The sequence below is a fragment of the Lissotriton helveticus genome, chromosome 1_1 (genome assembly GCF_964261635.1).
Source record: "Lissotriton helveticus chromosome 1_1, aLisHel1.1, whole genome shotgun sequence".
NCBI lineage: Eukaryota > Metazoa > Chordata > Amphibia > Caudata > Salamandridae > Lissotriton > Lissotriton helveticus.
In genome coordinates this window covers 78,640,402-78,666,450 of record NC_136057.1, presented here as the reverse complement: position 1 = coordinate 78,666,450, position 26,049 = coordinate 78,640,402, and the positions used below count along the sequence as shown (strand labels likewise).

Genomic DNA, 26,049 nt, shown 5'->3' with positions numbered 1-26,049 from the left:
AGCTCTCGTCTTTACCCCCTGTGTCCTCCTCCGCCCCTCTCCCCTCCGGCTCAAGCTCTCGTCTTTCCTCCCTGTATCCCTCCTTCCCTCTCACCTCCGGCTCCAGTTCTCGTCTTTACCCCCTGCGTCCCCCTCCTTCCCTCTCACCTCCGGCTCCAGCTCTCGTCTTTCCTCCCTGTGTCCCCTCCGTCCCTCTCACCTCCGGCTCAAGCTCTCGTCTTTCCTCCCTGTATCCCCCTCCGTCCCTCTCACCTCTGGCTCCAGTTCTCGTCTTTACCCCCTGTGTCCCCCTCCATCCCTCTCACCTCTGGCTCAAGCTCTCGTCTTTCCTCCCTGTGTCCCCCTCCATCCCTCTCACCTCCGGCTCCAGCTCTCGTCTTTCCTCCCTGTGTCCCCCTCCGTCCCTCTCTCCTCCGGCTCCAGCTCTCGTCTTTCCTCCCTGTGTCCCCCTCCGTCCCTCTCACCTCCGGCTCAAGCTCGCGTCTTTCCTCCCTGTATCCCCCTCCGTCCCTCTCACCTCCGGCTCAAGCCCTCGTCTTTCCTCCCTCCATCCCTCTCACCTCCAGCTCAAGCTCTCGTCTTTCCTCCCTGTATCCCCCTCCGTCCCTCACCTCCAGCTCTCGTCTTTCCTCCCTGTGTCCCCCTCCGTCCCTTTCACCTCCGGCTCCAGCTCTCATCTTTCCTCCCTATATCCCCCTCCGTCCCTCTCACCTCCGGCTCCAGCTCTCATCTTTCCTCCCTGTGTCCCCCTCCGTCCCTCTCACCTCCGGCTCCAGCTCTCGTCTTTCCTCCCTGTGTCCCCCTCCGTCCCTCTCACCTCCGGCTCCAGCTCTCGTCTTTCCTCCCTGTATCCCCTCCGTCCCTCTCACCTCCGGCTCAAGCTCTCGTCTTTCCTCCCTGTGTCCCCTCCGTCCCTCTCACCTCCGGCTCAAGCTCTCGTCTTTCCTCCCTGTGTCCCCTCCGTCCCTCTCACCTCCGTCTCCAGCTCTCGTCTTTCCTCCCTGTGTCCCTTCTGTCCCTCTCACCTCCGGCTCAAGCTCTCGTCTTTCCTCCCTGTATCCCTCCTTCCCTCTCACCTCCGGCTCCAGCTCTCGTCTTTCCTCCCTGTATCACCCTCCATCCCTCTCACCTCCGGCTCTCGTCTTTCCTCCCTGTATCCCCTCCGTCCCTCTCACCTCCGGCTCCAGCTCTCCTCTTTCCTCCCTGTGTCCCCCTCCGTCCCTCTCACCTCCGGCTCAAGCTCTCGTCTTTCCTCCCTGTGTCCCCTCCGTCCCTCTCACCTCCGGCTCAAGCTCTCGTCTTTCCTCCCTGTATACCCATCCATCCCTCTCACCTCCAGCTCAAGCTCTCGTCTTTCCTCCCTGTGTCCCCCTCCGACCCTCTCACCTCCGGCTCCAGCTCTCGTCTTTCCTCCCTGTATCCCCTCCGTCCCTCTCACCTCCGGCTCAAGCTCTCGTCTTTCCTCCCTGTATCCCTCCGTCCCTCTCACCTGCGGCTCCAGCTCTCCTCTTTCCTCCCTGTGTCCCCCTCCGTCCCTCTCACCTCCGGCTCCAGCTCTCGTCTTTCCTCCCTGTGTCCCCCTCCGTCCCTCTCACCTCCGGCTCAAGCTCTCGTCTTTCCCCCCTGTGTCCCCTCCGTCCCTCTCACCTCCGGCTCCAGCTCTCGTCTTTCCTCCCTGTATCCCCCTCCATCCCTCTCACCTCCGGCTCCAGCTCTCGTCTTTCCTCCCTGTGTCCCCCTCCATCCCTCTCACCTACGGCTCCAGCTCTCCTCTTTCCTCCCTGTATCCCCCTCCATCCCTCTCACCTCCGGCTCAAGATCTCGTCTTTCCTCCCTGTGTCCCCCTCCGCCCCTCTCACCTCTGGCTCCAGCTCTCGTCTTTCCTCCCTCCATCCCTCTCACCTCCGGCTCAAGCTCTCGTCTTTCCTCCCTGCGTCCCCCTCCGCCCCTCTCACCTCTGGCTCCAGCTCTCGTCTTTCCTCCCTCCATCCCTCTCACCTCCGGCTCAAGCTCTCGTCTTTCCTCCCTGTATCCCCTCCGTCCCTCTCACCTCCGGCTCCAACTCTCGTCTTTCCTCCCTGTATCCCCCTCCATCCCTCTCACCTCCGGCTCCAGCTCTCGTCTTTCCTCCCTGTATCCCCCTCCATCCCGCTCACCTCCGGCTCCAGCACTCGTCTTTCCTCCCTGTGTCCCCCTCCATCCCTCTCACCTCTGGCTCCAGCTCTCGTCTTTCCTCCCTGTATCCCCTCCGTCCCTCTCACCTCCGGCTCCAGCTCTCGTCTTTCCTCCCTGTATCCCCCTCCATCCCTCTCACCTCCGGCTCCAGCTCTCGTCTTTCCTCCCTGTGTCCCCCTCCATCCCTCTCACCTCCGGCTCCAGCTCTCCTCTTTCCTCCCTGTATCCCCCTCCATCCCTCTCACCTCCGGCTCAAGCTCTCGTCTTTCCTCCCTGCGTCCCCCTCCGTCCCTCTCACCTCTGGCTCCAGCTCTCGTCTTTCCTCCCTCCATCCCTCTCACCTCCGGCTCAAGCTCTCGTCTTTCCTCCCTGTATCCCCTCCGTCCCTCTCACCTCCGGCTCCAGCTCTCGTCTTTCCTCCCTGTATCCCCCTCCATCCCTCTCACCTCCGGCTCCAGCTCTCGTCTTTCCTCCCTGTGTCCCCCTCCATCCCTCTCACCTCCGGCTCCAGCTCTCCTCTTTCCTCCCTGTATCCCCTCCGTCCCTCTCACCTCCGGCTCAAGCTCTCGTCTTTCCTCCCTGTATCCCCTCCGTCCCTCTCACCTCCGGCTCCAGCTCTCCGTCTTTCCTCCCTGTATCCCCTCCGTCCCTCTCACCTCCGGCTCAAGCTCTCGTCTTTCCTCCCTGTATCCCCCTCCATCCCTCTCTCTCACCTCCGGCTCCAGCTCTCGTCTTTCCTCCCTGTATCCCCTCCGTCCCTCTCACCTCTGGCTCAAGCTCTCGTCTTTCCCCCCTGTGTCCCCTCCGTCCCTCTCACCTCCGGCTCAAGCTCTCGTCTTTCCCCCCTGTGTCCCCTCCGTCCCTCTCACCTCCGTCTCAAGCTCTCGTCTTTCCTCCCTGTGTCCCCCTCCGTCCCTCTCACCTCCGGCTCAAGCTCTCGTCTTTCCTCCCTGTATCCCCCTCCATCCCTCTCACCTCCGGCTCCAGCTCTCCGTCTTTCCTCCCTGTATCCCCTCCGTCCCTCTCACCTCCGGCTCCAGCTCTCGTCTTTCCTCCCTGTGTCCCCCTCCATCCCTCTCTCCTCCGGCTCCAGCTCTCGTCTTTCCTCCCTGTGTCCCCCTCCATCCCTCTCACCTCTGGCTCAAGCTCTCGTCTTTCCTCCCTGTGTCCCCCTCCGTCCCTCTCACCTCCGGCTCAAGCTCTCGTCTTTCCTCCCTGTGTCCCCTTCACCCCTCTCTCCTCCACCCCTCTCTCCTCCGGCTCCAGCTCTCGTCTTTCCTCCCTGTGTCCCCTCCATCCCTCTCTCCTCCAGCTCAAGCTCTTGTCTTTCCCCCCTGTATCCCCCTCCGTCCCTCTCACTTCCGGCTCAAGGTCTCGTCTTTCCTCCCTGTGTCCCCTCCATCCCTCTCACCGGCTCAAGCTCTCGTCTTTCCTCCCTGTGTTCCCCTCCGTCCCTCTCACCTCCGGCTCCAGCTCTCGTCTTTCCTCCCTGTGTCCCCTCCATCCCTCTCACCTCCGGCTCCAGCTCTCGTCTTTCCTCCCTGTGTCCCCTCCGTCCCTCTCACCTCCGGCTCCAGCTCTCGTCTTTCCTCCCTGTGTCCCCCTCCGTCCCTCTCACCTCCGGCTCCAGCTCTCGTCTTTCCTCCCTGTGTCCCCCTCCGTCCCTCTCACCTCCGGCTCCAGCTCTCGTCTTTCCTCCCTGTGTCCCCCTCCGTCCCTCTCACCTCCGGCTCCAGCTCTCGTCTTTCCTCCCTGTGTCCCCCTCCGTCCCTCTCACCTCCGGCTCCAGCTCTCGTCTTTCCTCCCTGTATCCCCCTCCGTCCCTCTCACTTCCGGCTCAAGCTCTCGTCTTTCCTCCCTGTGTCCCCTCCATCCCTCTCACCGGCTCAAGCTCTCGTCTTTCCTCCCTGTGTCCCCCTCCGTCCCTCTCACCTCCGGCTCCAGCTCTCGTCTTTCCTCCCTGTGTCCCCTCCATCCCGCTCACCTCCGGCTCCAGCTCTCGTCTTTCCTCCCTGTGTCCCCCTCCGTCCCTCTCACCTCCGGCTCAAGCTCTCCTCTTTCCTCCCTGTATCCCCCTCCATCCCTCTCACCTCCGGCTCCAGCTCTCGTCTTTCCTCCCTGTATCCCCCTCCGTCCCTCTCACCTCTGGCTCAAGCTCTCGTCTTTCCTCCCTGTATCCCCTCCATCCCGTTCACCTCCGGCTCCAGCTCTCGTCTTTCCTCCCTGTATCCCCTCCATCCCTCTCACCTCCGGCTCAAGCTCTCGTCTTTCCTCCCTGTATCCCCCTCCCTCCCTCTCACCTCTGGCTCCAGCTCTCGTCTTTCCTCCCTGTATCCCCCTCCATCCCTCTCACCTTCGGCTCCAGCTCTCCGTCTTTCCTCCCTGTATCCCCCTCCGTCGCTCTCACCTCCGGCTCCAGCTCTCGTCTTTCCTCCCTGTGTCCCCCTCCATCCCTCTCTCCTCCGGCTCCAGCTCTCGTCTTTCCTCCCTGTGTCCCCCTCCATCCCTCTCACCTCTGGCTCAAGCTCTCGTCTTTCCTCCCTGTGTCCCCCTCCGTCCCTCTCACCTCCGCCTCAAGCTCTCGTCTTTCCTCCCTGTGTCCCCTCCACCCCTCTCTCCTCCACCCCTCTCTCCTCCGGCTCCAGCTCTCGTCTTTCCTCCCTGTATCCCCTCCATCCCTCTCACCTCCGGCTCCAGCTCTCGTCTTTCCTCCCTGTATCCCCTCCATCCCTCTCACCTCCGGCTCAAGCTCTCGTCTTTCCTCCCTGTATCCCCCTCCCTCCCTCTCACCTCTGGCTCCAGCTCTCGTCTTTCCTCCCTGTATCCCCCTCCATCCCTCTCACCTTCGGCTCCAGCTCTCCGTCTTTCCTCCCTGTATCCCCCTCCGTCGCTCTCACCTCCGGCTCCAGCTCTCGTCTTTCCTCCCTGTGTCCCCCTCCATCCCTCTCTCCTCCGGCTCCAGCTCTCGTCTTTCCTCCCTGTGTCCCCCTCCATCCCTCTCACCTCTGGCTCAAGCTCTCGTCTTTCCTCCCTGTGTCCCCCTCCGTCCCTCTCACCTCCGCCTCAAGCTCTCGTCTTTCCTCCCTGTGTCCCCTCCACCCCTCTCTCCTCCGGCTCCAGCTCTCGTCTTTCCTCCCTGTGTCCCCTCCATCCCTCTCTCCTCCAGCTCAAGCTCTTGTCTTTCCCCCCTGTATCCCCCTCCGTCCCTCTCACTTCCGGCTCAAGCTCTCGTCTTTCCTCCCTGTGTCCCCTCCATCCCTCTCACCGGCTCAAGCTCTCGTCTTTCCTCCCTGTGTCCCCCTCCGTCCCTCTCACCTCCGGCTCCAGCTCTCGTCTTTCCTCCCTGTGTCCCCTCCATCCCTCTCACCTCCGGCTCCGGCTCTCGTCTTTCCTCCCTGTGTCCCCTCCATCCCTCTCACCTCCGGCTCCAGCTCTCGTCTTTCCTCCCTGTGTCCCCCTCCGTCCCTCTCACCTCCGGCTCCAGCTCTCGTCTTTCCTCCCCGTGTCCCCCTCTGTCCCTCTCACCTCCGGCTCCAGCTCTCGTCTTTCCTCCCTGTGTCCCCTCCATCCCTCTCACCGGCTCAAGCTCTCGTCTTTCCTCTCTGTGTCCCCCTCCGTCCCCTCACCTCCGGCTCCAGCTCTCGTCTTTCCTCCCTGTGTCCCCCTCCGTCCCTCTCACCTCCGGCTCCAGCTCTCGTCTTTCCTCCCTGTATCCCCTCCGTCCCTCTCACCTCCGGCTCCAGCTCTCGTCTTTCCTCCCTGTGTCCCCCTCCGTCCCTCTCACCTCCGGCTCCAGCTCTCGTCTTTCCTCCCTGTGTCCCCCTCCGTCCCTCTCACCTCCGGCTCCAGCTCTCGTCTTTCCTCCCTGTATCCCCTCCGTCCCTCTCACCTCCGGCTCCAGCTCTCGTCTTTCCTCCCTGTGTCCCCCTCCGTCCCTCTCACCTCCGGCTCCAGCTCTCGTCTTTCCTCCCTGTATCCCCCTCCGTCCCTCTCACCTCCGGCTCCAGCTCTCGTCTTTCCTCCCTGTGCCCCCTCCATCCCTCTCACCTCCGGCTCAAGCTCTCGTCTTTCCTCCCTGTGTCCCCTCTGTCCCTCTCACCTCCGGCTCCAGCTCTCGTCTTTCCTCCCTGTGTCCCCCTCCATCCCTCTCACCTCCGGCTCAAGCTCTCGTCTTTCCTCCCTGTATCCCCTCCGTCCCTCTCACCTCCGGCTCAAGCTCTCTTCTTTCCTCCCTCCATCCCTCTCACCTCCGGCTCAAGCTCTCGTCTTTCCTCCCTGTATCCCCCTCCATCCCTCTCACCTCCGGCTCCAGCTCTTGTCTTTCCTCCCTGTATCCCCTCCGTCCCTCTCACCTCCGGCTCAAGCTCTCGTCTTTCCTCTCTGTATCCCCTCCGTCCCTCTCACCTCCGGCTCAAGCTCTCGTTTTTTCTCCCTGTGTCCCCCTCCGTCCCTCTCACCTCCGGCTCCAGCTCTCGTCTTTCCTCCCTGTGTCCCCCTCCGTCCCTCTCACCTCCGGCTCAAGCTCTCCGTCTTTCCTCCCTGTATCCTCCTCCGTCCCTCTCACCTCCGGCTCAAGCTCTCCGTCTTTCCTCCCTGTATCCTCCTCCGTCCCTCTCACCTCCGGCTCAAGCTCTCGTCTTTCCTCCCTGTATCCCCTCCGTCCCTCTCACCTCCGGCTCCAGCTCTCGTCTTTCCTCCCTGTGTCCCCCTCCACCCCTCTCACCTCTGGCTCCAGCTCTCATCTTTCTTCCCTGTGTCCCCCTCCATCCCTCTCACCTCCAGCTCAAGCTCTCGTCTTTCCTCCCTGTATCCCCCTCCGTCGCTCTCACCTCCGGCTCAAGCTCTCGTCTTTCCTCCCTGTATCCCCTCCGTCCCTCTCACCTCTGGCTCCAGCTCTCGTCTTTCCTCCCTGTATCCCCTCCGTCCCTCTCACCTCTGGCTCCAGCTCTCCGTCTTTCCTCCCTGTATCCCCTCCGTCCCTCTCACCTCCGGCTCCAGCTCTCGTCTTTCCTCCCTGTATCCCCCTCCATCCCTCTCACCTCCAGCTCAAGCTCTCGTCTTTCCTCCCTGTATCCCCCTCCGTCGCTCTCACCTCCGGCTCAAGCTCTCGTCTTTCCTCCCTGTGTCCCCCTCCGTCCCTCTCACCTCCGGCTCCAGCTCTCGTCTTTCCTCCCTGTGTCCCCTCCATCCCTCTCACCTCCGGCTCCGGCTCTCGTCTTTCCTCCCTGTGTCCCCTCCATCCCTCTCACCTCCGGCTCCAGCTCTCGTCTTTCCTCCCTGTGTCCCCCTCCGTCCCTCTCACCTCCGGCTCCAGCTCTCGTCTTTCCTCCCCGTGTCCCCCTCTGTCCCTCTCACCTCCGGCTCCAGCTCTCGTCTTTCCTCCCTGTGTCCCCTCCGTCCCTCTCACCTCTGGCTCAAGCTCTCGTCTTTCCTCCCTGTATCCCCCTCCATCCCTCTCTCCTCCGGCTCAAGCTCTCGTCTTTCCTCCCTGTGTCCCCTCCATCCCTCTCACCGGCTCAAGCTCTCGTCTTTCCTCTCTGTGTCCCCCTCCGTCCCCTCACCTCCGGCTCCAGCTCTCGTCTTTCCTCCCTGTGTCCCCCTCCGTCCCTCTCACCTCCGGCTCCAGCTCTCGTCTTTCCTCCCTGTATCCCCTCCGTCCCTCTCACCTCCGGCTCCAGCTCTCGTCTTTCCTCCCTGTGTCCCCCTCCGTCCCTCTCACCTCCGGCTCCAGCTCTCGTCTTTCCTCCCTGTGTCCCCCTCCGTCCCTCTCACCTCCGGCTCCAGCTCTCGTCTTTCCTCCCTGTATCCCCTCCGTCCCTCTCACCTCCGGCTCCAGCTCTCGTCTTTCCTCCCTGTGTCCCCCTCCGTCCCTCTCACCTCCGGCTCCAGCTCTCGTCTTTCCTCCCTGTATCCCCCTCCGTCCCTCTCACCTCCGGCTCCAGCTCTCGTCTTTCCTCCCTGTGCCCCCTCCATCCCTCTCACCTCCGGCTCAAGCTCTCGTCTTTCCTCCCTGTGTCCCCTCTGTCCCTCTCACCTCCGGCTCCAGCTCTCGTCTTTCCTCCCTGTGTCCCCCTCCATCCCTCTCACCTCCGGCTCAAGCTCTCGTCTTTCCTCCCTGTATCCCCTCCGTCCCTCTCACCTCCGGCTCAAGCTCTCTTCTTTCCTCCCTCCATCCCTCTCACCTCCGGCTCAAGCTCTCGTCTTTCCTCCCTGTATCCCCCTCCATCCCTCTCACCTCCGGCTCCAGCTCTCGTCTTTCCTCCCTGTATCCCCTCCGTCCCTCTCACCTCCGGCTCAAGCTCTCGTCTTTCCTCTCTGTATCCCCTCCGTCCCTCTCACCTCCGGCTCAAGCTCTCGTTTTTCCTCCCTGTGTCCCCCTCCGTCCCTCTCACCTCCGGCTCAAGCTCTCCGTCTTTCCTCCCTGTATCCTCCTCCGTCCCTCTCACCTCCGGCTCAAGCTCTCCGTCTTTCCTCCCTGTATCCTCCTCCGTCCCTCTCACCTCCGGCTCAAGCTCTCGTCTTTCCTCCCTGTATCCCCTCCGTCCCTCTCACCTCCGGCTCCAGCTCTCGTCTTTCCTCCCTGTGTCCCCCTCCACCCCTCTCACCTCTGGCTCCAGCTCTCATCTTTCTTCCCTGTGTCCCCCTCCATCCCTCTCACCTCCAGCTCAAGCTCTCGTCTTTCCTCCCTGTATCCCCCTCCGTCGCTATCACCTCCGGCTCAAGCTCTCGTCTTTCCTCCCTGTATCCCCTCCGTCCCTCTCACCTCTGGCTCCAGCTCTCGTCTTTCCTCCCTGTATCCCCTCCGTCCCTCTCACCTCTGGCTCCAGCTCTCCGTCTTTCCTCCCTGTATCCCCTCCGTCCCTCTCACCTCCGGCTCCAGCTCTCGTCTTTCCTCCCTGTATCCCCCTCCGTCCCTCTCACCTCCGGCTCAAGCTCTCGTCTTTCCTCCCTGTGTCCCCCTCCATCCCTCTCACCTCCAGCTCAAGCTCTCGTCTTTCCTCCCTGTATCCCCCTCCGTCGCTCTCACCTCCGGCTCAAGCTCTCGTCTTTCCTCCCTGTATCCCCTCCGTCCCTCTCACCTCTGGCTCCAGCTCTCGTCTTTCCTCCCTGTGTCCCCTCCATCCCTTTCACCTCCGGATCAAGCTCTCGTCTTTCCTCCCTGTGTCCCCTCTGTCCCTCTCACCTCCGGCTCCAGCTCTCGTCTTTCCTCCCTGTGTCCCCCTCCATCCCTCTCACCTCCGGCTCAAGCTCTCGTCTTTCCTCCCTGTATCCCCTCCGTCCCTCTCACCTCCGGCTCAAGCTCTCTTCTTTCCTCCCTCCATCCCTCTCACCTCCGGCTCAAGCTCTCGTCTTTCCTCCCTGTATACCCCTCCATCCCTCTCACCTCCGGCTCCAGCTCTCGTCTTTCCTCCCTGTATCCCCTCCGGCTCAAGCTCTCGTCTTTCCTCTCTGTATCCCCTCCGTCCCTCTCACCTCCGGCTCAAGCTCTCGTTTTTTCTCCCTGTGTCCCCCTCCGTCCCTCTCACCTCCGGCTCCAGCTCTCGTCTTTCCTCCCTGTGTCCCCCTCCGTCCCTCTCACCTCCGGCTCAAGCTCTCCGTCTTTCCTCCCTGTATCCTCCTCCGTCCCTCTCACCTCCGGCTCAAGCTCTCCGTCTTTCCTCCCTGTATCCTCCTCCGTCCCTCTCACCTCCGGCTCAAGCTCTCGTCTTTCCTCCCTGTATCCCCTCCGTCACACTCACCTCCGGCTCCAGCTCTCGTCTTTCCTCCCTGTGTCCCCCTCCACCCCTCTCACCTCTGGCTCCAGCTCTCATCTTTCTTCCCTGTGTCCCCCTCCATCCCTCTCACCTCCAGCTCAAGCTCTCGTCTTTCCTCCCTGTATCCCCCTCCGTCGCTCTCACCTCCGGCTCAAGCTCTCGTCTTTCCTCCCTGTATCCCCTCCGTCCCTCTCACCTCTGGCTCCAGCTCTCGTCTTTCCTCCCTGTATCCCCTCCGTCCCTCTCACCTCTGGCTCCAGCTCTCCGTCTTTCCTCCCTGTATCCCCTCCGTCCCTCTCACCTCCGGCTCCAGCTCTCGTCTTTCCTCCCTGTATCCCCCTCCGTCCCTCTCACCTCCGGCTCAAGCTCTCGTCTTTCCTCCCTGTGTCCCCCTCCATCCCTCTCACCTCCAGCTCAAGCTCTCGTCTTTCCTCCCTGTATCCCCCTCCGTCGCTCTCACCTCCGGCTCAAGCTCTCGTCTTTCCTCCCTGTATCCCCTCCGTCCCTCTCACCTCTGGCTCCAGCTCTCGTCTTTCCTCCCTGTGTCCCCTCCATCCCTTTCACCTCCGGATCAAGCTCTCGTCTTTCCTCCCTGTATCCCCCTCCGTCCCTCTCACCTCCGGCTCCAGCTCTCGTCTTTCCTCCCTGTATCCCCCTCCGTCCCTCTCACCTCCAGCTCAAGCTCTCCTCTTTCCTCCCTGTGTCCCCCTCCATCCCTCTCACCTCCGGCTCCAGCTCTCGTCTTTCCTCCCTGTATCCCCCTCCGTCCCTCTCACCTCCAGCTCAAGCTCTCCTCTTTCCTCCCTGTGTCCCCTCCATCCCTTTCACCTCCGGATCAAGCTCTCGTCTTTCCTCCCTGTATCCCCCTCCGTCCCTCTCACCTCTGGCTCCAGCTCTCGTCTTTCCTCCCTGTATCCCCTCCGTCCCTCTCACCTCCGGCTCCAGCTCTCGTCTTTCCTCCCTGTGTCCCCCTCCGTCCCTCTCACCTCCGGCTCCAGCTCTCGTCTTTCCTCCCTGTATCCCCCTCCGTCCCTCTCACCTCCGGCTCCAGCTCTCGTCTTTCCTCCCTGTGCCCCCTCCATCCCTCTCACCTCCGGCTCAAGCTCTCGTCTTTCCTCCCTGTGTCCCCTCTGTCCCTCTCACCTCCGGCTCCAGCTCTCGTCTTTCCTCCCTGTGTCCCCCTCCATCCCTCTCACCTCCGGCTCAAGCTCTCGTCTTTCCTCCCTGTATCCCCTCCGTCCCTCTCACCTCCGGCTCAAGCTCTCTTCTTTCCTCCCTCCATCCCTCTCACCTCCGGCTCAAGCTCTCGTCTTTCCTCCCTGTATCCCCCTCCATCCCTCTCACCTCCGGCTCCAGCTCTCGTCTTTCCTCCCTGTATCCCCTCCGTCCCTCTCACCTCCGGCTCAAGCTCTCGTTTTTCCTCCCTGTGTCCCCCTCCGTCCCTCTCACCTCCGGCTCAAGCTCTCCGTCTTTCCTCCCTGTATCCTCCTCCGTCCCTCTCACCTCCGGCTCAAGCTCTCCGTCTTTCCTCCCTGTATCCTCCTCCGTCCCTCTCACCTCCGGCTCAAGCTCTCGTCTTTCCTCCCTGTATCCCCTCCGTCCCTCTCACCTCCGGCTCCAGCTCTCGTCTTTCCTCCCTGTGTCCCCCTCCACCCCTCTCACCTCTGGCTCCAGCTCTCATCTTTCTTCCCTGTGTCCCCCTCCATCCCTCTCACCTCCAGCTCAAGCTCTCGTCTTTCCTCCCTGTATCCCCCTCCGTCGCTATCACCTCCGGCTCAAGCTCTCGTCTTTCCTCCCTGTATCCCCTCCGTCCCTCTCACCTCTGGCTCCAGCTCTCGTCTTTCCTCCCTGTATCCCCTCCGTCCCTCTCACCTCTGGCTCCAGCTCTCCGTCTTTCCTCCCTGTATCCCCTCCGTCCCTCTCACCTCCGGCTCCAGCTCTCGTCTTTCCTCCCTGTATCCCCCTCCGTCCCTCTCACCTCCGGCTCAAGCTCTCGTCTTTCCTCCCTGTGTCCCCCTCCATCCCTCTCACCTCCAGCTCAAGCTCTCGTCTTTCCTCCCTGTATCCCCCTCCGTCGCTCTCACCTCCGGCTCAAGCTCTCGTCTTTCCTCCCTGTATCCCCTCCGTCCCTCTCACCTCTGGCTCCAGCTCTCGTCTTTCCTCCCTGTGTCCCCTCCATCCCTTTCACCTCCGGATCAAGCTCTCGTCTTTCCTCCCTGTGTCCCCTCTGTCCCTCTCACCTCCGGCTCCAGCTCTCGTCTTTCCTCCCTGTGTCCCCCTCCATCCCTCTCACCTCCGGCTCAAGCTCTCGTCTTTCCTCCCTGTATCCCCTCCGTCCCTCTCACCTCCGGCTCAAGCTCTCTTCTTTCCTCCCTCCATCCCTCTCACCTCCGGCTCAAGCTCTCGTCTTTCCTCCCTGTATACCCCTCCATCCCTCTCACCTCCGGCTCCAGCTCTCGTCTTTCCTCCCTGTATCCCCTCCGGCTCAAGCTCTCGTCTTTCCTCTCTGTATCCCCTCCGTCCCTCTCACCTCCGGCTCAAGCTCTCGTTTTTTCTCCCTGTGTCCCCCTCCGTCCCTCTCACCTCCGGCTCCAGCTCTCGTCTTTCCTCCCTGTGTCCCCCTCCGTCCCTCTCACCTCCGGCTCAAGCTCTCCGTCTTTCCTCCCTGTATCCTCCTCCGTCCCTCTCACCTCCGGCTCAAGCTCTCCGTCTTTCCTCCCTGTATCCTCCTCCGTCCCTCTCACCTCCGGCTCAAGCTCTCGTCTTTCCTCCCTGTATCCCCTCCGTCACACTCACCTCCGGCTCCAGCTCTCGTCTTTCCTCCCTGTGTCCCCCTCCACCCCTCTCACCTCTGGCTCCAGCTCTCATCTTTCTTCCCTGTGTCCCCCTCCATCCCTCTCACCTCCAGCTCAAGCTCTCGTCTTTCCTCCCTGTATCCCCCTCCGTCGCTCTCACCTCCGGCTCAAGCTCTCGTCTTTCCTCCCTGTATCCCCTCCGTCCCTCTCACCTCTGGCTCCAGCTCTCGTCTTTCCTCCCTGTATCCCCTCCGTCCCTCTCACCTCTGGCTCCAGCTCTCCGTCTTTCCTCCCTGTATCCCCTCCGTCCCTCTCACCTCCGGCTCCAGCTCTCGTCTTTCCTCCCTGTATCCCCCTCCGTCCCTCTCACCTCCGGCTCAAGCTCTCGTCTTTCCTCCCTGTGTCCCCCTCCATCCCTCTCACCTCCAGCTCAAGCTCTCGTCTTTCCTCCCTGTATCCCCCTCCGTCGCTCTCACCTCCGGCTCAAGCTCTCGTCTTTCCTCCCTGTATCCCCTCCGTCCCTCTCACCTCTGGCTCCAGCTCTCGTCTTTCCTCCCTGTGTCCCCTCCATCCCTTTCACCTCCGGATCAAGCTCTCGTCTTTCCTCCCTGTATCCCCCTCCGTCCCTCTCACCTCCGGCTCCAGCTCTCGTCTTTCCTCCCTGTATCCCCCTCCGTCCCTCTCACCTCCAGCTCAAGCTCTCCTCTTTCCTCCCTGTGTCCCCCTCCATCCCTCTCACCTCCGGCTCCAGCTCTCGTCTTTCCTCCCTGTATCCCCCTCCGTCCCTCTCACCTCCAGCTCAAGCTCTCCTCTTTCCTCCCTGTGTCCCCTCCATCCCTTTCACCTCCGGATCAAGCTCTCGTCTTTCCTCCCTGTATCCCCCTCCGTCCCTCTCACCTCTGGCTCCAGCTCTCGTCTTTCCTCCCTGTATCCCCTCCGTCCCTCTCACCTCTGGCTCCAGCTCTCCGTCTTTCCTCCCTGTATCCCCTCCGTCCCTCTCACCTCCGGCTCCAGCTCTCGTCTTTCCTCCCTGTATCCCCCTCCGTCCCTCTCACCTCCGGCTCAAGCTCTCGTCTTTCCTCCCTGTGTCCCCCTCCATCCCTCTCACCTCCAGCTCAAGCTCTCGTCTTTCCTCCCTGTATCCCCCTCCGTCGCTCTCACCTCCGGCTCAAGCTCTCGTCTTTCCTCCCTGTATCCCCTCCGTCCCTCTCACCTCTGGCTCCAGCTCTCGTCTTTCCTCCCTGTGTCCCCCCCATCCCTTTCACCTCCGGATCAAGCTCTCGTCTTTCCTCCCTGTATCCCCCTCCGTCCCTCTCACCTCCGGCTCCAGCTCTCGTCTTTCCTCCCTGTATCCCCCTCCGTCCCTCTCACCTCCAGCTCAAGCTCTCCTCTTTCCTCCCTGTGTCCCCCTCCATCCCTCTCACCTCCGGCTCCAGCTCTCGTCTTTCCTCCCTGTATCCCCCTCCGTCCCTCTCACCTCCAGCTCAAGCTCTCGTCTTTCCTCCCTGTGTCTCCCTCCATCCCTCTCACCCCCGGCTCCAGCTCTCGTCTTTCCTCCCTGTATCCCCCTCCGTCCCTCTCACCTCCAGCTCAAGCTCTCCTCTTTCCTCCCTGTGTCCCCCTCCATCCCTCTCACCTCCGGCTCCAGCTCTCGTCTTTCCTCCCTGTATCCCCCTCCGTCCCTCTCACCTCCAGCTCAAGCTCTCGTCTTTCCTCCCTGTGTCCCCCTCCGTCCCTCTCACCTCCGGCTCCAGCTCTCGTCTTTCCTCCCTGTGTCCCCTTCCATCGCTCTCACCTCCGGCTCCAGCTCTCCTCTTTCCTCCCTGTGTCCCCTCCATCCCTCTCACCTCCGGCTCCAGCTCTCGTCTTTCCTCCCTGTATCCCCCTCCATCCCTCTCACCTCCGGCTCCAGCTCTCGTCTTTCCTCCCTGTATCCCCCTCCATCCCTCTCACCTCCAGCTCCAGTCTTTCCTCCCTGTGTCCCCTCCGTCCCTCCCACCTCCGGCTCCAGCTCTCGTCTTTCCCCCCTGTATCCCCCTCCGTCCCTCTCACCTCCGGCTCCAGCTCTTCTCTTTCCTCCCTGTGTCCCCTCCATCCCTCTCACCTCTGGCTCAAGCTCTCGTCTTTCCTCCCTGTGTCCCCCTCCGACCCTCTCACCTCCGGCTCCAGCTCTCGTCTTTCCCCCCTGTATCCCCCTCCGTCCCTCTCACCTCCGGCTCCAGCTCTCGTCTTTCCTCCCTGTATCCCCCTCCGACCCTCTCACCTCCGGCTCCAGCTCTCGTCTTTCCCCCCTGTATCCCCCTCCGTCCCTCTCACCTCCGGCTCCAGCTCTCGTCTTTCCTCCCTGTGTCCCCTCCGTCCCTCTCACCTCCGGCTCCAGCTCTCGTCTTTCCTCCCTGTGTCCCTCTCCGTCCCTCTCACCTCCGGCTCCAGCTCTCGTCTTTCCTCCCTGTATCCCCCTCCGTCCCTCTCACCTCCAGCTCAAGCTCTCCTCTTTCCTCCCTGTGTCCCCCTCCATCCCTCTCACCTCCGGCTCCAGCTCTCGTCTTTCCTCCCTGTGTCCCCTCCTTCCCTCTCACCTCCGGCTCCAGCTCTCGTCTTTCCTCCCTGTATCCCCCTCCGTCCCTCTCACCTCCGGCTCCAGCTCTCGTCTTTCCTCCCTGTGTCCCCCTCTGTCCCTCTCACCTCCGGCTCCAGCTCTCGTCTTTCCTCCCTGTGTCCCCCTCCGTCCCTCTCACCTCCGGCTCCAGCTCTCGTCTTTCCCCCCTGTGTCCCCCTCCATCCCTCTCACCTCCGGCTCAAGCTCTCGTCTTTCCTCCCTGTGTCCCCCTCCGTCCCTCTCACCTCCGGCTCCAGCTCTCCTCTTTCCTCCCTGTATCCCCCTCCGTCCCTCTCACCTCCGGCTCCAGCTCTCGTCTTTCCTCCCTGTGTCCCCCTCCATCCCTCTCACCTCCGGCTCCAGCTCTCGTCTTTCCTCCCTGTGTCCCCCTCCGTCCCTCTCTCCTCCGGCTCCAGCTCTCGTCTTTCCTCCCTGTGTCCCCTCCGTCCCTCTCTCCTCCGGCTCCAGCTCTCGTCTTTCCTCCCTGTGTCCCCTCCGTCCCTCTCACCTCCGGCTCCAGCTCTCGTCTTTCCTCCCTGTATCCCCCTCCGTCCCTCTCACCTCCAGCTCAAGCTCTCGTCTTTCCTCCCTGTGTCCCCCTCCGTCCCTCTCACCTCCGGCTCCAGCTCTCGTCTTTCCTCCCTGTGTCCCCTTCCATCGCTCTCACCTCCGGCTCCAGCTCTCGTCTTTCCTCCCTGTATCCCCCTCCATCCCTCTCACCTCCGGCTCCAGCTCTCGTCTTTCCTCCCTGTATCCCCCTCCATCCCTCTCACCTCCAGCTCCAGTCTTTCCTCCCTGTGTCCCCTCCATCCCTCTCACCTCTGGCTCCAGCTCTCGTCTTTCCTCCCTGTGTCCTCCTCCGCCCCTCTCCCCTCCGGCTCAAGCTCTCGTCTTTCCTCCCTGTGTCCCCCTCCGTCCCTCTCACCTCCGGCTCCAGCTCTCGTCTTTCCTCCCTGTATCCCCCTCCGACCCTCTCACCTCCGGCTCCAGCTCTCGTCTTTCCTCCCTGTGTCCCCTCCATCCCTCTCACCTCCGGCTCAAGCTCTCGTCTTTCCTCCCTGTATCCCCCTCCCTCCCTCTCACCTCTGGCTCCAGCTCTCGTCTTTCCTCCCTGTGTCCCCCTCCATCCCTCTCACCTCCGGCTCCAGCTCTCGTCTTTGCTCCCTGTGTCCCCCTCCATCCCTCTCACCGGCTCAAGCTCTCGTCTTTCCTCCCTGTGTCCCCCTCCGTCCCTCTCACCTCCGGCTCCAGCTCTCGTCTTTCCTCCCTGTATCCCCCTCCGTCCCTCTCACCTCCGGCTCCAGCTCTCGTCTTTCCCCCCTGTATCCCCCTCCATCCCTCTCACCTCCGGCTCCAGCTCTCGTCTTTCCTCCCACCGTCCCTCTCACCTCCGGCTCCAGCTCTCGTCTTTCCTCCCTGTGTCCTCCTCCGCCCCTCTCCCCTCCGGCTCAAGCTCTCGTCTTTCCTCCCTGTGTCCCCCTCCGTCCCTCTCACCTCCGGCTCCAGCTCTCGTCTTTCCTCCCTGTATCCCCCTCCGTCCCTCTCACCTCCGGCTCAAGCCCTCGTCTTTCCTCCCTGTGTCCCCTCCATCCCTCTCACCGGCTCAAGCTCTCGTCTTTCCTCTCTGTGTCCCCCTCCATCCCTCTCTCCTCCGGCTCAAGCTCTCGTCTTTCCTCCCTGTGTCCCCTCCATCCCTCTCACCGGCTCAAGCTCTCGTCTTTCCTCTCTGTGTCCCCCTCCGTCCCCTCACCTCCGGCTCCAGCTCTCGTCTTTCCTCCCTGTATCCCCCTCCGTCCCTCTCACCTCCGGCTCAAGCCCTCGTCTTTCCTCCCTGTGTCCCCTCCATCCCTCTCACCGGCTCAAGCTCTCGTCTTTCCTCCCTGTGTCCCCCTCCATCCCTCTCACCTCCGGCTCCAGCTCTAGTCTTTCCTCCCTGTGTCCCCTCCGTCCCTCTCACCTCCGGCTCCAGCTCTCGTCTTTCCCCCCTGTGTCCCCCTCCATCCCTCTCACCTCCGGCTCCAGCTCTCGTCTTTCCTCCCTGTGTCCCCCTCCATCCCTCTCACCTCCGGCTCCAGCTCTCGTCTTTCCTCCCTGTGTCCCCCTCCGTCCCTCTCTCCTCCGGCTCCAGCTCTCGTCTTTCCTCCCTGTGTCCCCTCCGTCCCTCTCTCCTCCGGCTCCAGCTCTCGTCTTTCCTCCCTGTGTCCCCTCCGTCCCTCTCACCTCCGGCTCCAGCTCTCGTCTTTCCTCCCTGTATCCCCCTCCGTCCCTCTCACCTCCAGCTCAAGCTCTCGTCTTTCCTCCCTGTGTCCCCCTCCGTCCCTCTCACCTCCGGCTCCAGCTCTCGTCTTTCCTCCCTGTGTCCCCTTCCATCGCTCTCACCTCCGGCTCCAGCTCTCGTCTTTCCTCCCTGTATCCCCCTCCATCCCTCTCACCTCCGGCTCCAGCTCTCGTCTTTCCTCCCTGTATCCCCCTCCATCCCTCTCACCTCCAGCTCCAGTCTTTCCTCCCTGTGTCCCCTCCATCCCTCTCACCTCTGGCTCCAGCTCTCGTCTTTCCTCCCTGTGTCCTCCTCCGCCCCTCTCCCCTCCGGCTCAAGCTCTCGTCTTTCCTCCCTGTGTCCCCCTCCGTCCCTCTCACCTCCGGCTCCAGCTCTCGTCTTTCCTCCCTGTATCCCCCTCCGACCCTCTCACCTCCGGCTCCAGCTCTCGTCTTTCCTCCCTGTGTCCCCTCCATCCCTCTCACCTCCGGCTCAAGCTCTCGTCTTTCCTCCCTGTATCCCCCTCCCTCCCTCTCACCTCTGGCTCCAGCTCTCGTCTTTCCTCCCTGTGTCCCCCTCCATCCCTCTCACCTCCGGCTCCAGCTCTCGTCTTTGCTCCCTGTGTCCCCCTCCATCCCTCTCACCGGCTCAAGCTCTCGTCTTTCCTCCCTGTGTCCCCCTCCGTCCCTCTCACCTCCGGCTCCAGCTCTCGTCTTTCCTCCCTGTATCCCCCTCCGTCCCTCTCACCTCCGGCTCCAGCTCTCGTCTTTCCCCCCTGTATCCCCCTCCATCCCTCTCACCTCCGGCTCCAGCTCTCGTCTTTCCTCCCACCGTCCCTCTCACCTCCGGCTCCAGCTCTCGTCTTTCCTCCCTGTGTCCTCCTCCGCCCCTCTCCCCTCCGGCTCAAGCTCTCGTCTTTCCTCCCTGTGTCCCCCTCCGTCCCTCTCACCTCCGGCTCCAGCTCTCGTCTTTCCTCCCTGTATCCCCCTCCGTCCCTCTCACCTCCGGCTCAAGCCCTCGTCTTTCCTCCCTGTGTCCCCTCCATCCCTCTCACCGGCTCAAGCTCTCGTCTTTCCTCTCTGTGTCCCCCTCCATCCCTCTCTCCTCCGGCTCAAGCTCTCGTCTTTCCTCCCTGTGTCCCCTCCATCCCTCTCACCGGCTCAAGCTCTCGTCTTTCCTCTCTGTGTCCCCCTCCGTCCCCTCACCTCCGGCTCCAGCTCTCGTCTTTCCTCCCTGTGTCCCCCTCCGTCCCTCTCACCTCCGGCTCCAGCTCTCGTCTTTCCTCCCTGTATCCCCCTCCGTCCCTCTCACCTCCGGCTCCAGCTCTCGTCTTTCCTCCCTGTATCCCCCTCCGTCCCTCTCACCTCCGGCTCCAGCTCTCGTCTTTCCTCCCTGTATCCCCTCCGTCCCTCTCACCTCCGGCTCCAGCTCTCGTCTTTCCTCCCACCGTCCCTCTCACCTCCGGCTCCAGCTCTCGTCTTTCCTCCCTGTGTCCTCCTCCGCCCCTCTCCCCTCCGGCTCAAGCTCTCGTCTTTCCTCCCTGTGTCCCCCTCCGTCCCTCTCACCTCCGGCTCCAGCTCTCGTCTTTCCTCCCTGTGTCCCCCTCCGTCCCTCTCACCTCCGGCTCCAGCTCTCGTCTTTCCTCCCTGTATCCCCCTCTGTCCCTCTCACCTCCGGCTCCAGCTCTCGTCTTTCCTCCCTGTGTCCCCCTCCATCCCTCTCACCGGCTCAAGCTCTCGTCTTTCCTCCCTGTGTCCCCCTCCGTCCCTCTCACCTCCGGCTCCAGCTCTCGTCTTTCCTCCCTGTATCCCCCTCCGTCCCTCTCACCTCCGGCTCCAGCTCTCGTCTTTCCCCCCTGTATCCCCCTCCATCCCTCTCACCTCCGGCTCCAGCTCTCGTCTTTCCTCCCACCGTCCCTCTCACCTCCGGCTCCAGCTCTCGTCTTTCCTCCCTGTGTCCCCTCCATCCCTCTCACCTCCGGCTCCAGCTCTCGTCTTTCCTCCCTGTGTCCCCCTCCGTCCCTCTCTCCTCCGGCTCCAGCTCTCGTCTTTCCTCCCTGTGTCCCCTCCGTCCCTCTCACCTCCGGCTCCAGCTCTCGTCTTTCCTCCCTGTATCCCCCTCTGTCCCTCTCACCTCCGGCTCCAGCTCTCGTCTTTCCTCCCTGTGTCCCCCTCCATCCCTCTCACCGGCTCAAGCTCTCGTCTTTCCTCCCTGTGTCCCCCTCCGTCCCTCTCACCTCCGGCTCCAGCTCTCGTCTTTCCTCCCTGTATCCCCCTCCGTCCCTCTCTCCTCCGGCTCCAGCTCTCGTCTTTCCTCCCTGTGTCCTCCTCCGCCCCTCTCCCCTCCGGCTCAAGCTCTCGTCTTTCCTCCCTGTGTCCCCCTCCGTCCCTCTCACCTCCGGCTCCAGCTCTCGTCTTTCCTCCCTGTATCCCCCTCCGTCCCTCTCACCTCCGGCTCCAGCTCTCGTCTTTCCTCCCTGTGTCCCCTCCGTCCCTCTCACCTCCGGCTCAAGCTCTCCTCTTTCCTCCCTGTGTCCCCTCCGTCCCTCTCACCTCCGGCTCCAGCTCTCGTCTTTCCTCCCTGTGTCCCCTCCGTCCCTCTCACCTCCGGCTCCAGCTCTCGTCTTTCCTCCCTGTATCCCCCTTCATCCCTCTCACCTCCGGCTCCAGCTCTCGTCTTTCCTCCCTGTATCCCCCTCCGTCCCTCTCTCCTCCGGCTCAAGCTCTCGTCTTTCCTCCCTGTATCCCCCTCCGTCCCTCTCTCCTCCGGCTCAAGCTCTCGTCTTTCCTCCCTGTATCCCCCTCCGTCCCTCTCACCTCCGGCTCCAGCTCTCGTCTTTCCCCCCTGTGTCCCCCTCCATCCCTCTCACCTCCGGCTCCAGGTCTTCTCTTTCCTCCCTGTGTCCCCCTCCATCACTCTCACCTCTGGCTCCAGCTCTCGTCTTTCCTCCCTGTATCCTCCTCCGTCCCTCTCACCTCCGGCTCAAGCTCTCTTCTTTCCTCCCTCCATCCCTCTCACCTCCGGCTCAAGCTCTCGTCTTTCCTCCCTGTATCCCCCTCCATCCCTCTCACCTCCGGCTCCAGCTCTTGTCTTTCCTCCCTGTATCCCCCTCCATCCCTCTCACCTCCGGCTCCGGCTCTCGTCTTTCCTCCCTGTGTCCCCCTCCGTCCCTCTCACCTCCGGCTCCGGCTCTCGTCTTTCCTCCCTGTGTCCCCCTCTGTCCCTCTCACCTCCGGCTCAAGCTCTCCTCTTTCCTCCCTGTATCCCCCTCCGACCCTCTCACCTCCGGCTCCAGCTCTCGTCTTTCCTCCCTGTATCCCCTCCGTCCCTCTCACCTCCGGCTCCAGCTCTCCTCTTTCCTCCCTGTGTCCCCTCCGTCCCTCTCACCTCCGGCTCAAGCTCTCCTCTTTCCTCCCTGTGTCCCCTCCGTCCCTCTCACCTCCGGCTCCAGCTCTCGTCTTTCCTCCCTGTGTCCCCTCCGTCCCTCTCACCTCCGGCTCCAGCTCTCGTCTTTCCTCCCTGTATCCCCCTTCATCCCTCTCACCTCCGGCTCCAGCTCTCGTCTTTCCTCCCTGTATCCCCCTCCGTCCCTCTCTCCTCCGGCTCAAGCTCTCGTCTTTCCTCCCTGTATCCCCCTCCGTCCCTCTCTCCTCCGGCTCAAGCTCTCGTCTTTCCTCCCTGTATCCCCCTCCGTCCCTCTCACCTCCGGCTCCAGCTCTCGTCTTTCCCCCCTGTGTCCCCCTCCATCCCTCTCACCTCCGGCTCCAGGTCTTCTCTTTCCTCCCTGTGTCCCCCTCCATCACTCTCACCTCTGGCTCCAGCTCTCGTCTTTCCTCCCTGTATCCTCCTCCGTCCCTCTCACCTCCGGCTCAAGCTCTCTTCTTTCCTCCCTCCATCCCTCTCACCTCCGGCTCAAGCTCTCGTCTTTCCTCCCTGTATCCCCCTCCATCCCTCTCACCTCCGGCTCCAGCTCTTGTCTTTCCTCCCTGTATCCCCCTCCATCCCTCTCACCTCCGGCTCCGGCTCTCGTCTTTCCTCCCTGTGTCCCCCTCCGTCCCTCTCACCTCCGGCTCCGGCTCTCGTCTTTCCTCCCTGTGTCCCCCTCTGTCCCTCTCACCTCCGGCTCAAGCTCTCCTCTTTCCTCCCTGTATCCCCCTCCGACCCTCTCACCTCCGGCTCCAGCTCTCGTCTTTCCTCCCTGTGTCCCCTCCGTCCCTCTCACCTGCGCCTCAACCTCTCGTCTTTCCTCCCTGTGTCCCCCTCCGTCCCTCTCACCTCCGGCTCCAGCTCTCCTCTTTCCTCCCTGTGTCCCCTCCGTCCCTCTCACCTCCGGCTCCAGCTCTTCTCTTTCCTCCCTGTATCCCCTCCGTCCCTCTCCCCTCCGGCTCAAGCTCTCGTCTTTCCTCCCTGTGTCCCCTCCATCCCTCTCACCTCCGGCTCCAGCTCTCGTCTTCCCTCCCTGTGTCCCCCTCCGTCCCTCTCACCTCCGGCTCCAGCTCTCGTCTTTCCTCCCTGTATCCCCCTCCGTCCCTCTCACCTCCAGCTCAAGCTCTCGTCTTTCCTCCCTGTGTCCCCCTCCCTCCCTCTCACCTCCGGCTCAAGCTCTCGTCTTTCCTCCCTGTGTCCCCCTCCATCCCTCTCACCGGCTCAAGCTCTCGTCTTTCCTCCCTGTATCCCCTCCGTCCCTCTCACCTCCGGCTCCAGCTCTCGTCTTTCCTCCCTGTATCCCCCTCCGTCCCTCTCACCTCCGGCTCTCGTCTTTCCTCCCTGTGTCCCCCTCCGTCCCTCTCACCTCCAGCTCAAGCTCTCCTCTTTCCTCCCTGTGTCCCCTCCGTCCCTCTCACCTCCGGCTCCAGCTCTCGTCTTTCCTCCCTGTATCCCCCTCCGTCCCTCTCACCTCCGGCTCTCGTCTTTCCTCCCTGTGTCCCCCTCCGTCCCTCTCACCTCCAGCTCAAGCTCTCCTCTTTCCTCCCTGTGTCCCCCTTCGTCCCTCTCACCTCCGGCTCCAGCTCTCGTCTTTCCTCCCTGTGTCCCCCTCCGTCCCTCTCACCTCCGGCTCTCGTCTTTCCTCCCTGTGTCCCCCTCCGTCCCTCTCACCTCCAGCTCAAGCTCTCCTCTTTCCTCCCTGTGTCCCCCTTCGTCCCTCTCACCTCCGGCTCCAGCTCTTCTCTTTCCTCCCTGTGTCCCCCTTCGTCCCTCTCACCTCCGGCTCCAGCTCTCGTCTTCCCTCCCTGTGTCCCCCTCCATCCCTCTCACCTCCGGCTCCAGCTCTCGTCTTTCCTCCCTGTGTCACCCTCCATCCCTCTCACCTCTGGCTCAAGCTCTCGTCTTTCCTCCCTGTGTCCCCCTCCATCCCTCTCACCTCCGGCTCCAGCTCTCGTCTTTCCTCCCTGTGTCCCCTCCGTCCCTCTCACCTCCAGCTCCAGCTCTCGTCTTTCCTCCCTGTATCCCCCTCCGTCCCTCTCACCTCCGGCTCCAGCTCTCGTCTTTCCTCCCTGTATCCCCTCCATCCCTCTCTCCTCCGGCTCAAGCTCTCGTCTTTCCTCCCTGTATCCCCCTCCGTCCCTCTCACCTCCGCCTCAAGCTCTCGTCTTTCCTCCCTGTATCCCCCTCCGTCCCTCTCACCTCCGGCTCCAGCTCTCGTCTTTCCTCCCTGTATCCCCCTCCGTCGCTCTCACCTCCGGCTCCAGCTCTCGTCTTCCCTCCCTGTATCCAGACTCCGCAGCCCCTCTGTTGTTTGCTTCTCTGTCCCTTCCAGGCAGTTGGTGCGTTTCACGCCTCTCCTTTCTCCTGGCCGGAAATCCGTTTTGCGTGCCATGCCTCGCTCTCGCTGTGCATTGCTGTACTAGGTGGCGTGTGTGGCATGTTTGAGTGTTAGTTTTGCGTGTCAGGCCTCTGTTTCGGGTTATATTTGCGTGCCAGGCCTCGCTGTCCACTGATGTTCTCAGTGGAGTGTGCGCCATGTTTAGGGTTAATGAACTTAATTGACAATAATCGAGGCGAACAAAGGAATTCCAGCGCCAGTTGCAATTTGAATACATTACAACCCGGATTGGGACCAGCACTTGCATCGGTGGTTAACCGTCGCCATCCCTGGAGGGCCTGGTCTGCTCGGGTTTTAGCCACTCTGGTGTTGGCCTCTAACGCAGCCTGTGTGTGTGCTGTGTACATTTGCTATTTCCTAGATATGTATGAAGTGTTTGCACAGTTATGGCTGTGGGATTGTCCTCCAAGGAGGATGCCACGCGCATGCCTCCAGAGAAGCAGGTGGAGCCATTACGGTTTTCTTTTCGATATTTGTTATTTATGCAAAAAACAAAAAACTATACTTTTGAAAACCGTTCCCAAATCCTCCTGTTGATTTTGATATTTGCTTTACGTAGGTGTTAGAAAGTCTCCAGGCATTGCCAGTACTCTCAAAATCCAAGTCTGGGAAGTTACTTTGGGAAACCGGTTCAGGCAAAAATGTCAGAAATCATAGTTCAATGAGGATGATTTCAAGAAATATGTAAATGAGAAATGGTCTATAATAGCACTTTTTAAAGGCGTCATATTTGTTTCTATTCTGTCATCGATGGGAAGGTAGGGGGGTGGGAGTGAGGCTTTGATACTGAAGGTCGAGTCTGATTCGAGTTACAAGGGCATTTCCTCTAAAATGAGATGACTTTCTCTCTCAACATTTTGTCACAGGCTTGCACCCAGAAAATTAGGTAACGGTTTTGCTACAGTACTGGGCCTTGGTAGAGATAATGGTAGTAAAATGTAATCCTCCTAAACGAAATGGTAAAGGCATTTTTTTCGGAGGACCATATACAATCACCAATATCTGAATCAGACCTTAGCTTTGCAGGCTTGGGGGACGCACTGGCATGGCAGCTGCACTACTGTACAGATCAAAACTATTGATCATTATCCTCAGCCAGGGAATAATACCACATCCAACTCTCCTTAGTTGTGTCGTCATCAGGATTCGACATGGCACGCTCTGATTATGTAACACCATGAAGAACAAAGCCCCAGACGACTGGTCTTCCCTTTAATGCAGTAAGGCCTCAAGGGGTGATTATTTCTGTAACTTGTGTACTTATCAAACCAGCCTTGACGTCCAAAACCCTACAAATTGGCCTTTCTAAAGTGTTAAGAGGGGATTACCCACAGGTAAACATCACAGGCTTTACCCAAATTCTTACAGGTTGGATTTAGGGCCTGGAACGTCCATGGGGGGGGGGGGCTCGAGTCCTAGCAGTTGAGATTAAGCCAGTGGAATGTCCCGAGTCCAATTATGCAGCGGAATGTCCAGGAATTTTGATTCATATACATGAGATTGAGGTTGCAGTATATCCAGGCATCCCAGTTCTGACTGATAATTTGAGACCCTGGAATTTGTAAGGGAACCTGTACTAGTCAGTAAGGCGTAGACGCATGTGTATTTAGTGACTGAAGCGTAATTTCCAGGGATCTCAATTCTTATAAGAGAGACAGAGGCTTTGGTTGTTGTGGGGGCTTAGTATCTATGTATGAGATCGAGGCAGTATGGTGTTAAGGGGTAGGTGCAAATGAGGCTATGTAACGTCTAAAACCCTCTTGTTGGGCAAATGGTGAAAAGTAGCTTCTGTATGTTTCAAAAATGTCTGAAATCGAAGCTGGAAGAAGACATTCCATAGAAGGGCATGGGAGCTTTTGGCTTGTGTGAGCACACTATACAAAACAATTGGCCTCTGTTTATTGTTTTATACCCTTGAATAACATGGAAAATCATTGGGTCCGCCTTTGTTTGGTCCTCAATTCTCCCTTGGAAGCTCGTTCTGAATCCTCTGCTTCAAATCCTGGGGAGATTTTGCAAAGGACTTTGCTCAGTGCACATCTGGATGTTGCTTTCACGCCCCTACCACTGCAACCTAAAACCACTGAAAATACTGTACCATTAAATAAGCACACAGTAGAAGTGCATTTCGGGAGATGGTTATTAAACACCAGCAAGAAGAGTAAATCTTGTTTAAACTTTGAGTGGTCTCCTTCCTTTAATGAACGAGAATGGTTTCTTCTGCAATATGTACAGTCACGGTTTGCCTCCATCTTAGACCGGGAGATGGGGCATCTTTACTTACACTGTTTAATTAAAATGTTTAAACTTTATTAATCTCTAGTGAAATTGGAATGACAGCTTACAGTACACAATGTGAACGTTCTGAAAATGTTTGACAGACATACTTTCCAGTCAAAAGCCATCTTTTTTTTCTCAGCGGGAAAAAGTAAAGTTCAACACATTTTACGTACACTTGTAAGAACGCAGCAGTTAGAGCTTTTTCTCCAATTGTACGGAAGCTGCTAGTGCAAATGAGCATTGGTTAAGAGAGCTGGCAAGAACTGGGACGCCATATTGAACATGCATTTGCAATGCAATCGGTCTTGCATTTACTGCGAGTTTAAGCTACTGGCATTGTAAATGACAATGCGTTTTATTTACCA

At 60.8% G+C, this 26,049-nt stretch overlaps 1 protein-coding gene across 1 annotated transcript in view; it reads right to left on the bottom strand.

The window, feature by feature from the left end:
* Positions 1-23,332, bottom strand: part of LOC144758651 (uncharacterized) — a 290,698-nt gene extending 267,366 nt beyond the window's left edge. Inside the window, exon 1 of the mRNA XM_078646440.1 lies at positions 23,259-23,332. The gene's annotated coding sequence lies outside the window, so the exon portion shown is untranslated. The remainder of the gene's footprint in view (positions 1-23,258) is intronic.
* Between the last annotated feature and the right edge of the window lie 2,717 nt (positions 23,333-26,049).